This window comes from Pristiophorus japonicus, chromosome 15 (assembly GCF_044704955.1).
Source record: "Pristiophorus japonicus isolate sPriJap1 chromosome 15, sPriJap1.hap1, whole genome shotgun sequence".
NCBI classification, from domain to species: Eukaryota; Metazoa; Chordata; class Chondrichthyes; family Pristiophoridae; genus Pristiophorus; species Pristiophorus japonicus.
In genome coordinates this window covers 3,569,127-3,581,169 of record NC_091991.1, presented here as the reverse complement: position 1 = coordinate 3,581,169, position 12,043 = coordinate 3,569,127, and positions in this window count along the sequence as shown.

Below are 12,043 nucleotides of genomic sequence, written 5' to 3'. Positions count from 1 at the left end.
AGCGTTACTTACAGGATAAAGCCAGTGAGTGATCTGCGCAGGACCTTTCAGATTACTGCGCGTGCATCTTAGCGGGAACAGTGTTTTTTTTAATTCATTCATGGGATGTGTGTCGCTGGCAAGGCCGGCATTTATTGCCCATCCCTAATTGCTCCTTGAGAAGGTGGAGGTGAGCCGCCTTCTTGAACCGCTGCAGTCCGTGTGGTGAAGGTGCTCCCACAGTGCTGTTAGGGAGGGAGTTCCAGGATTGTGACCCAGCGATGATGAAGGAACGGCCGATATATTTCCAAGTCAGGATGATGTGTGACTGGGAGGGGAACGTGGAGGTGATGGTGTTCCCATGCGCCTGCTGCCCTTGTCCTTCTAGGGGGTAGAGGTCGCGGGTTTGGGAGGTGCTGCCGAAGAAGCCTTGGCGAGTTGCTGCAGTGCATCTTGTAGACGGTGCACACTGCAGCCACGGTGCGCCGGTGGTGGAGGGAGTGAGTGTTGAAGGTCGATCCATGAGATAACAGAAAACGTCACACACTAAAGCAGCTTTGCACAGATTAAAGCAACAAGTCGGATTGATTCACACATTGAAATTCAGACGTCAGAGTCATAGAATCATAGAAAGTTACAGCATAGAAGGAGGCCATTCGGCCCATCGTATCCGCACCGGCCGACAAAGAGCCACCCAGCCTAATCCCACTTTCCAGCTCTCGGTCCGTAACCCTGCAGGTTATAGCAGATGCACATCCAGGTACTTTTAAAATATGGTGAGGGTTTCTGCCTCTACCACCCTTTCAGGCAGTGAGTTCCAGACCCCCACCTCCCTCTGGGTGAAGACATTTCCCCTCAAATCCCCTCTAAACCTCCCCCCAATTACTTTAAATCTATGCCCCCTGGTGGTTGACCCTTCTGCTCAGGGAAATAGGTCCTTCCTATCCACTCTATCCAGGCCCCTCATAATTTTATACACTATATGTCTGATTACGTCATTCAGACTCCGACTTTAATTTCATTCTGGGACGGTTCCTTCGAGGCACGATACCATCCTCAGCAGCTGAAGGAGCAGCTGTCCCAGAAGGCAGCCGAACCCAGCAAGATCAGGAGTGGCCCTCTCGGGGCCCCACAAGGAAGCTTAAGGTCCTGGGCATCCTCCCCCCGACCCCAATCACTTATTCCATCGCCCCCACTCCATGCCCCACTCCCACCCCACCCTCCCCCACACTCCCCCCACCCCACCCCAACCCCCCCACCCCGCCCCACACTCCCCCCACCCACTCCCACAACCCCCCCAACACTCCGTCACACACCCCCCCACTCCCCCCACCCCACCCCAACCCCCCCCACCCCGCCCCACATACCCCCCCCCACTCCCACAACACTCCCCCCCCCCCCCCCCACTCCCACAACACTCCCCCCCCCCCGCCCCTCCCCCACCACACCTCCCCCCGTATCCACAACTGACCTGATTGTCGGGGACCGTTTCCAGCCGCCACACTGACCTGAGTCCATGATCGGATCAGCCATGATGGTATTAAATGGCGGAGCAGCCTCGAGGGGCCTTATGGCCGACTCCTGCTCCTATTCCTTATGTTCTTATGTTCGCACCACGGGTGCCTAAAAGCAAACATATCTGGACAAAGCCCTTGTGTTGGACACAACCATGTACCCACCTGTGGAGCTCGCCTATCGGGGCACCTTGATAATAGATTTGATAATGTAGCTGGAGTCACCTTGAAATCTTCAAGAATGAGATTGCATATTTTTCAATATATAAAAACATGTTTTACAAATAAAAGGAAAGAAAGACTTGGATTTATATAGCAGCTTTCACGACGACTGAACATCTCAAAGCGTTTTACAGCCAATGAAGTACTTTTGGAGTGTGGTCACTGTTGTAATGTAGGAAACACGGCAGCTAATTTGCGCACAGCAAGCTCCCACAAACAGCAATGTGATAATAGCCAGATAAACAGTTCTTATTATGTTAATTGAGGGATAAATATTGGCCAGGACACTGGGGTTAACTCCCCTGCCCTTCTTCAGAATAGTGCCATGGGATCTTTTACGTCCACCTGAGAGAGCAGATGGGGACTCGGTTTAATGTCTCATCCGAAAGACGACACCTCCGACAGTGCAGCACTCCCTCAGCACTGCACTGGGAGTGTCAGCCTGGATTTAGTACTCAGGTTCCTGGAGTGGGACTTGAACCCACAACCTTCTGACTCCGAGGCGAGAGTGCTGCCCCCTGAGCCACGGCTGACCACCAACAGCTGATCATTTTCTATCTGCTTTCAGAAAATGTCAGTCCATCAGAGAAAGAAATGGCACAGAACTGGTGTGGACCTTCCACGATTAAAACCTTAAGCCCTGTGGAGGAATCGACTCTGAAACCCTCGGGGAATTGGTTGGTAGAACCAGGTTTCTTCAGGCTAGAACCAATCATTGCGGATCATTCTTTCAAAAAGTCAAAAAGAATACATTGATTCCTATTCTAAACCACCTTTGTGAAGGGCTGATTTAGCTGATCCTAGCCCTCATAGAATGCTCATTCCCCCAGATGGGAAGAGTAGGAAAAGGGTGCAGAGGCCTGTTTCATTGGGCCCCTGCTCCTTTCACATTGCCCTGGGTTTCTGGGGCTATAGTCAGTGGACAAAGCTAGGACCCTCATCATCACAGGCAGTCCCTCAGAATCGAGGAAGACTTGCTTCCACTCCTGAAGTAAGTCCTTTGGTGGCTGAACAGTCCAATACGAGAGTCACAGACTCTGTCACAGGTGGGACAGACATTCGTCGGGGGAAGGGGTGGGTGGGACTGGTTTGCCGCGTGCTCCTTCCGCTGCCTGCGCCTGGCCTCTTCACGCTCACGGCACTGAGATTCGAAGAGCTCAACGCCCTCCCGGATGCACTTTCTCCACCAAGGAAGGTCTTCGGCCAGGGTTTCCCAGGTGTCAGTGCTGATGTCGCACTTAACCAGGGAGGCCTTGACGGTGTCCTTGTAATGTTTCCGCTGCCCACCTTTGGCTCGTTTGCTGTGAAGGAGCTCCGCATAGAGCAATTGCTTTGGGAGTCTCGTGTCTGGCATGTGGACAATGTGGCCTGCCCAGCGGAGCTGATCGAGTGTGGTCAGTGCTTCAATGCTGGGGATGTTAGCCTGGTCGAGGACACTAACTGTCATGTCTGTAAGCTTGTAATGCTTGTAGCTCCACGCGGTGGATGTGGACGTATTGTGTACTGCAAGTGCAGGGTTAATAATAAACAGCCCAGGCAGATTTCCGGAGACTTCCGAGAGAGCTGCCTGCCATGTTAAGAAGCTGTGTGTGCTGTGCTGTGTGAAGATATCACACTAACATTGGTACGCCTGTCCTCCTAGGGGACATCGTTGGTGATATATCTCCAGCAACTTGAGGTATCTACTGTACATGGTCCATGCCTCTGAGCCATACAGGAGGGCGGGTATTACTACAGCCCTGTAGATCATGAGCTTGTGGTAGATTTGAGGGCCTGGTCTTCGAACACTCTTTTCCTCAGATGGCCGAAGGCTGCACTGGCGCACTGGAGGCGATGTTGAATCTCTGCATCAATGTCTGCCTTTGTTGCTAAGAGGCTCCCAAGGTATGGGAAATGGTCCACGTTGTCGAGGGCCGCACCGTGACTCTTGATGACTGGGGGGCAGTGCTGTGCGGCGAGGACAGGCTGGTGGAGAACCTTTGTCTTACGAATGTCAAGTGTAAGGCCCATGCTTTCATATGCCTCGGTGAATACATCGACTATGTCCTGGAGTTCAGCCTCAAAATATGCGCAGATGCAGGCATCGTCCACTTACTGTAGCTCAACGACAGAGGTTGGGGTGATCTTGGATCTGGCCTGGAGGCGGCGAAGGTTAAACAGCTTCCCGCTGGTTCTGTAGTTTAGTTCCACTCCAGCAGGGAGCTTGTTGACTGTGAGGTGGAGCATGGCAGTGAGGAAGATTGAGAAGAGGGCTGGAGCGACGACGCAGCCCTGTTTGACCCCGGTCCGGATGTGATTTGGGTCTGTAATAGATCCGCTGGTAAGGATCACGGCCTGCATGTCATCTTGGAGCAGGCATAGGATGTTTTGGGGGCATACAAAACGGAGGAGGATGCTCCATAGACCCTCGCGGTTGACAGTGTCAAAGGCCTTTGTAAGATCGAAAAAGGCCATGTACAGGGGCTGGTGCTGCTCCCTGCATTTTTCCTGCAGCTGTCACGCTGCAAAGATCATGTCCGTTGTGCCCCGTAGGGGACGAAATCCGCACTGTGATTCTGGGAGGAGCTCCTCGGCCACAGGGAGAAGGTGATTGAGGAGAACTCGAGCGACAACTTTCCCAGTGGCTGATAGCAGGGAGATTCCTCTGTAGTTGCCGCAGTCGGACTTGTCCCCCTTTTTAAAATTGGTCACAATCACTGCATCTCTGAGATCTCCCGGCATGCTCTCCTCCCTCCAGATGAGAGAGATGAGGTCATGTATCCACGCCAACAGCACCTCTCCACCATATTTTAACACCTCAACAGGGATTCCCTCCGCTCCCGTAGCCTTGTTGTTCTCGAGTTATTTTATGGCTTTGCCTACCTCGTGCAGTGTTGGGGTCTCACTGAGGTGGTGACGGGTCACATGCTGCGGGATGGAGTTGAGAACACTTGAGTCAAAGGCAGAGTCTCGATTGAGGAGATCTTCAAAGTGCTCTTTCCATCGGGCCCTGACAGCCTCGGTGTCCTTGATGAGTGTTTCCCTGTTCTTGGCCAGGAGTGGGGTGGGGCCTTGGGAGTTTGGACCGTCGGTGGCCTTGACTGCGGTGAAGAATCCTCGCATATCGTGGCTGTCAGCCACAATATGGATTTCTGGGGTTTTTAGTCAGTGGACAAAGCATGGACCCTCATCAGTCGTGGGTGCTGGTCCACTGCTGTGATGGAAATCAAGCAGGAGGAGATATCCTCATTCTCGTTAATCATTGGCTGGGTGTCCCAGCACAGTGGTGCTCAGTGAAGCCGAGTAATGTGGCCTTCCCAAAGAGGTCAGCAGGGGACAGCCCTACAACATGACGTACATACGAGCATACAAACAATGACGGACAGGTAAAGACCGTCTGGCCCATCGAACCGGTCCCACACTATTCCTGTGACAGGAAGGGACAGAGTATATACACACAAGACAAAATCAAAAGCTCTATATCTGAACACACGCAGCATTCGTAACAAGATAGATGAGTTGATGGCACAAGTAGAAATAAATGAGTATGATCTGATTGCCATTACAGAGACGTGGTTGCAAGGTGACCAAGGATGGGAACTGAATATTCAGGGGTATTTGACATTTTGTAAGGATAGGCAGAAAGGAAAAGGAGGTGGGGTAGCTCTGTTAATAAGCAATGAGATCAGTGTAGCAGTGAGAAATGATATTGGCTCAGAAGATCAAGATGTAGAATCAGTTTGGGTGGAGATAAGAAATAATAAGGGTAGGAAGTCACTGGTGGGAGTGGTCTATAGGCTCCCCTACAGGAGCCACACTGTGGTACAGAGTATAAATCAAGAAATAACGGAGGCTTGTAAGAAAGGTACGGCAATAATCATGGGTGATTTTAATCTTCATATTGATTGGACAAATCAAATTGGCGAAAGTAGGCTGGAGGAAGAGTTCATAGAGTGCATGCGGGATGGTTTCTTGGAACAATATGTTGTGGAACCAACCAGGGAGCAGGCTATTTTAGATCTGGTAATGTGTAACTAGGCTGAATTAATTACTGATCCTGTAGTGAAGGATCCACTTGGGAAGATTGATAATAGCATGCTTGAATTTCAAATTCAGTTTGAGGGTGAGAAAGCTAGTTCTTAAACTAGTGTCCTGAACTTAAATAAAGGTAATTACAAAAGTATGAGGACAGAGCTGGTTAAAGTGGACTGGAAAATAGATTAAAGGGTAATGAGCAGTAGCAAACATTTAAGGAGATCTTTCATAACTCTCAGCAAAGATATATTCCAGTGAGAAAGAAAGACTCTAAGAGAAGGATGAACCATCCATGGCTAACTAAGGAAGTAAAGGATGGTATCAAATTGAAAACAATGGCATACAATGTTACCAACATTAGTGAGAGGCCAGAGGATTGGGAAATTTTTAGAAACCAGCAAAGGACGACTAAATAAATGATAAAGAGAGAGAAGATAGCTTATGAGAGTAAATTAGCAAGAAATATAAAAACAGACAGCAAGAGCTTCTACAGGTATATAAAAAGCGAGTAGCTAAAGTAAAGGTTGATCCCTTAGAGGATGAGACTGGGGAATTGATAATGGGAAACAGGGAAATGGTGGAGACATTGAACCAATATTTTGTATCGGTTTCCATGGTAGAAGACACTAAATGCCTCCCAATAACTGATAATCAAGGGTCTATTGGGAGGGGGAACATAATACAATCACTATCACTAGAGAAAATGAACTAGGCAAACTAATGGGACTAAAGGTGGACAAGTCCCCTGGACCTGATGGCTTGCATCCTCGGGTCTTAAAAGAGGTGGCTGTAGAGATAGTAGAGATAGTAGACAGGTTGGTTGTAATCTACCAAAATTCCTTGGATTCTAGCGAGGTCCCAGTGGACTGCAAAACCGCAAATGTAACACCCCTATTCAAGAAAGGAGGGAGAGAGAAAGCAGGAAACTATAGACCAGTTAACCTAATATGTGTCATTGGGAAAATGCTGGAGACAAAAGCAAAAGACAGAAAGGAGATGAGGAAAAGTGGAGGGCAGAGAAACCCAAGGCAAAGAACAAAAAGGGCCACTGTACAGCAAAATTCTAAAAGGACAAAGGGTGTTAATAAAACAAGCCTGAAGGCTTTGTGTCTTAATGCAAGGAGTATCCGCAATAAGGTGGATGAATTAATTGTGCAAATAGATGTTAACAAATATGATGTGATTGGGATTACGGAGACTTGGCTCCAGGATGATCAGGGCTGGGAACTCAACATTCAGGGGTATTCAACATTCAGAAAGGATAGAATAAAAGGAAAAGGAGGTGGGGTAGCATTGCTGGTTAAAGAGGAGATTAATGCAATAGTTAGGAAAGACATTAGCTTGGATGATGTGGAATCTATATGGGTAGAGCTGCAGAACACCAAAGGGCAAAAAACGTTAGTAGGAGTTGTGTACAGACCTCCAAACAGTAATAGGGATGTTGGGGAGGGCATCAAACAGGAAATTAGGGGTGCATGCAATAAAGGTGTAGCAGTTATAATGGGTGACTTTAATATGCACATAGATTGGGCTAGCCAAACTGGAAGCAATACGGTAGAGGAGGATTTCCTGGAGTGCATAAGGGATGGTTTTCTAGACCAATATGTTGAGGAACCAACTAGGGGGGAGGCCATCTTAGACTGGGTGTTGTGTAATGAGAGAGGATTAATTAGCAATCTCATTGTGCGAGGCCCCTTGGGGAAGAGTGACCATAATATGGTGGAATTCTGCATTAGGATGGAGAATGAAACAGTAATTTCAGAGACCATGGTCCAGAACTTAAAGAAGGGTAACTTTGAAGGTATGAGGCGTGAATTGGCTAGGATAGATTGGCGAATGATACTTAGGGGGTTGACTGTGGATGGGCAATGGCAGACATTTAGAGACCGCATGGATGAATTACAACAATTGTACATTCCTGTCTGGCGTAAAAATAAAAAAGGGAAGGTGGTTCAACCGTGGCTATCTAGGGAAATCAGGGATAGTATTAAAGCCAAGGAAGTGGCATACAAATTGGCCAGAAATAGCAGCGAACCTGGGGACTGGGAGAAATTTAGAACTCAGCAGAGGAGGACAAAGGGTTTGATTAGGGCAGGGAAAATGGAGTACGAGAAGAAGCTCGCAGGGAACATTAAGGCGGATTGCAAAAGTTTCTATAGGTATGTAAAGAGAAAAAGGTTGGTGAAGACAAACGTAGGTCCCCTGCAGTCAGAATCAGGGGAAGTCATAACGGGAAACAAAGAAATGGCAGACCAATTGAACAAGTACTTTGGTTCGGTATTCACTAAGGAGGATACAAACAACCTTCCGGATATAAAAGGGGTCAGAGGGTCTAGTAAGGAGGGGGAACTGAGGGAAATCTTTATTAGTTGGGAAATTGTGTTGGGGAAATTGATGGGATTGAAGGCCGATAAATCCCCAGGGCCTGATGGACTGCATCCTAGAGTACTTAAGGAGGTGGCCTTGGAAATAGCGGATACATTGACAGTCATTTTCCAACATTCCATTGACTCTGGATCAGTTCCTATCGAGTGGAGGGTAGCCAATGTAACCCCACTTTTTAAAAAAGGAGGGAGAGAGAAAACAGGGAATTATAGACCGGTCAGCCTGACCTCAGTAGTGGGTAAAATGATGGAATCAATTATTAAGGATGTCATAGCAGTGCATCTGGAAAATGGTGACATGATAGGTCCAAGTCAGCATGGATTTGTGAAAGGGAAATCATGCTTGACAAATCTTCTGGAATTTTTTGAGGATGTTTCCAGTAAAGTGGACAAAGGAGAACCAGTTGATGTGGTATATTTGGACTTTCAGAAGGCTTTCGACAAGGTCCCACACAAGAGATTAATGTGCAAAGTTAAAGCACATGCGATTGGGGGTAGTGTGCTGACGTGGATTGAGAACTGGTTGTCAGACAGGAAGCAAAGAGTAGGAGTAAACGGGTACTTTTCAGAATGGCAGGCAGTGACTAGTGGAGTGCCGCAAGGTTCTGTGCTGGGGCCCCAGCTGTTTACATTGTACATTAATGATTTAGACGAGGGGATTAAATGCAGTATCTCCAAATTTGCGGATGATACTAAGTTGGGTGGCAGTGTGAGCTGCGAGGAGGATGCTATTAGGCTGCAGAGTGACTTGGATAGGTTAGGTGAGTGGGCAAATGCATGGCAGATGAAGTATAATGTGGATAAATGTGAGGTTATCCACTTTGGTGGTAAAAACAGAGAGACAGACTATTATCTGAATGGTGACAGATTAGGAAAAGGGAAGGTGCAACGAGACCTGGGTGTCATGGTACATCAGTCATTGAAGGTTAGCATGCAGGTACAGCAGGCGGTTAAGAAAGCAAATGGCATGTTGGCCTTCATAGCGAGGGGATTTGAATACAGGGGCAGGGAGGTGTTGCTACAGTTGTACAGGGCCTTGGTGAGGCCACACCTGGAGTATTGTGTACAGTTTTGGTCTCCTAACTTGAGGAAGGACATTCTTGCTATTGAGGGAGTGCAGCGAAGGTTCACCAGACTGATTCCCGGGATGGCGGGACTGACCTATCAAGAAAGATTGGATCAACTGGGCTTGTATTCACTGGAGTTCAGAAGAATGAGAGGGGACCTCATAGAAACGTTTAAAATTCTGACGGGTTTAGACAGGTTAGATGCAGAAAGAATGTTCCCAATGTTGGGGAAGTCCAGAACCAGGGATCACAGTCTGAGGATAAGGGGTAAGCCATTTAGGACCGAGATGAGGAGAAACTTCTTCACCCAGAGAGTGGTGAACCTGTGGAATTCTCTACCACAGAAAGTAGTTGAGGCCAATTCACTAAATATATTCAAAAGGGAGTTAGATGAAGTCCTTACTACTCGGGGGATCAAGGGTTATGGCGAGAAAGCAGGAAGGGGGTACTGAAGTTTCATGTTCAGCCATGAACTCATTGAATGGCGGTGCAGGCTAGAAGGGCTGAATGGCCTGCTCCTGCACCTATTTTCTATGTTTCTATGTTTCTATGTTATGTATTAATGCTTGGGGGGTCACCAGACACCAGAGGGCGCCGCAGTCGGAGGTCATCGGGCTGTACACATGTGGCATGTGTGCTTGGTCACCTGTATATAAGCTGGGTGTCTTTGTCACGCTGGCGCTCTTGGGCTGGAATAAAGATGGATCAGGTTGCACCTGAGTGAGTTTACAGTAACCAGACTCTTGAGTCATTACAATTGGCGACGAGGTAGTTTAAGAACCTTTACACGCACAATGGGCATGGTTGGAATCCTGGAGCGATTCATGGAGGGTGAGGATTGGGCGGAGTTTGTCGACCGCCTGGATCAATATTTTGTGGCCAACGTCATGGAGGCAGAGGCCTATGCAGTTAAGCGCAGGGAGTTCTCACCGTTTGTGGTCCGAAAATTTACGGCCTCAGGAAGAACCTTCTCTCGCCTGTACGTCCGGCAGAAAAAGGGTCCAAGGAATTGTGTACGTTGGTGGGTAACCATCTGAAGCCAAAAGAGGGGATCACCATATCACGCTACACGCATGTTCATACTGAGGGCCAGGATGTGTCGGGATTTGTCGCCGACCTGCGATGTCTTGCTGAGCCGTGTAAGTTCGGGAACATGCTGGAAGACATGTTGCATGATGACTTCATGATAGGCATCAGCCATGATGCGATCCTCAGGAAGCTGTTGGCTGCAGAGACGCTGGATTTGAAAAAGGCCATCGCGACTGCCCAGGCTTGCATGACGATGGATGATAATTTGAGGCAGATATCATCATCGAGTCGGAGTTCCACGGCAAGTACTGTAAACAAGATGATGTCATCTTCGGGCAGAGCTGCTTAAGAGGGCTAGTCCCATTGTACCTGTGTTGAAGAGTGATGGCACTGTCAGGATTTGTGGAGACTACAAGGTTACGATTAACCGATTTTCGAAACAGGATCAGTATCCGTTACCGAGTGCTGATGACCTGTTCGCCATGCTAGCTGGTGGAAAGTCATTCATGAAACTGGATCTGACGGTGGCCTATATGACCCAGGAGCTAATCGACACTTCAAAGAAACTCACCTGCATCAACACCCATAAAGGATCATTCGTCTACAACAAGTGTCCTTTTGCGATTCGTTCGGCTTCAGCCATATCTCAGAGGAATATGGAGAGTTTACTGAAGTCCGTTCCTAGAACTGTCATGTTTCAAGATGACATTCTAGTCACAGGTCATGACACTGCTGAACATCTGAACAATCTTGAAGAAGTCCTACAGGACAAAGTAGGACTCAGGCTGAAACGCTCGAAGTGTGTATTCATGGCACCTGAAGTCGAATTCCTCGGGAGGAAGATTGCTACTAATGGCATCAGGCCCACTGAATCAAAAACCGAGGCCATCAAAAACGCACCCAGGCCTCAGAATGTGACAGAGCTGCGTTCGTTCCTTGGGCTACTCAACTACTTTGGTAATTTCTTACCCAGATTGAGCACTCTACTAGAGCCACTGCATGTGTTACTAAGAAAAGGCGACAACTGAGTCTGGGGTGCATCTCAAGATAGAGCCTTTGAGAAAGCCAAGAATCTGCTATGTTCAAACAAGTTGCTTGTTCATTATGATCAGCGTAAGCGTCTTGTATTGACCTGTGATGTTTCATTATATGGGGTTGGCTGCGTACTCCAACAAGCAAATGAATCGGGCAAGCTACAACCTGTTGGGTATGCTTCGAGAAGTCTGTCTAAAGCAGAAAGAGCTTACAGTATGGTAGAGAAAGAAGCTTTGGCCTGTGTGTATGGGGTAAAAAAAATGCATCATTACCTGTTTGGTCTTCGTTTTGAACTAGAAACGGATCACAAGCCACTCATTTCAATGTTTGCAGAAAACAAAGGTATTAATACCAATGCATCGATCCACATTCAAAGGTGGGCGCTGACATTGTCTGCCTATGATTATGTCATCCATCATAGACCTGGTACTGAGAATTGTGCCGATGCACTGAGTCGTCTGCCCTTATCCACAACTGAGATGGAGACGTCTCAACCTGCAGATCTACTGTTAGTAATGGATGCTTTTGAGAGTGAAGGATCCCCTGTCACTGCTCAACAAGTTAGGATCTGCACCAGCCATGACCCTATTTTATTGGTTGTGAAACGGTGTGTACTCAATGGTGATTGGTCTGCCGTACCCATGGAGATGCGTGAGGAGACCAAACCTTACAACTGTCACAAGGATGAGCTGTCCATCCAGTCAGATTGTTTATAAGAACATAAGAACGTAAGAATTAGGAACAGGAGTAGGCCATATAGCCCCTCGAGCCTGCTCCACCATTCAAAAAGATCATGGCT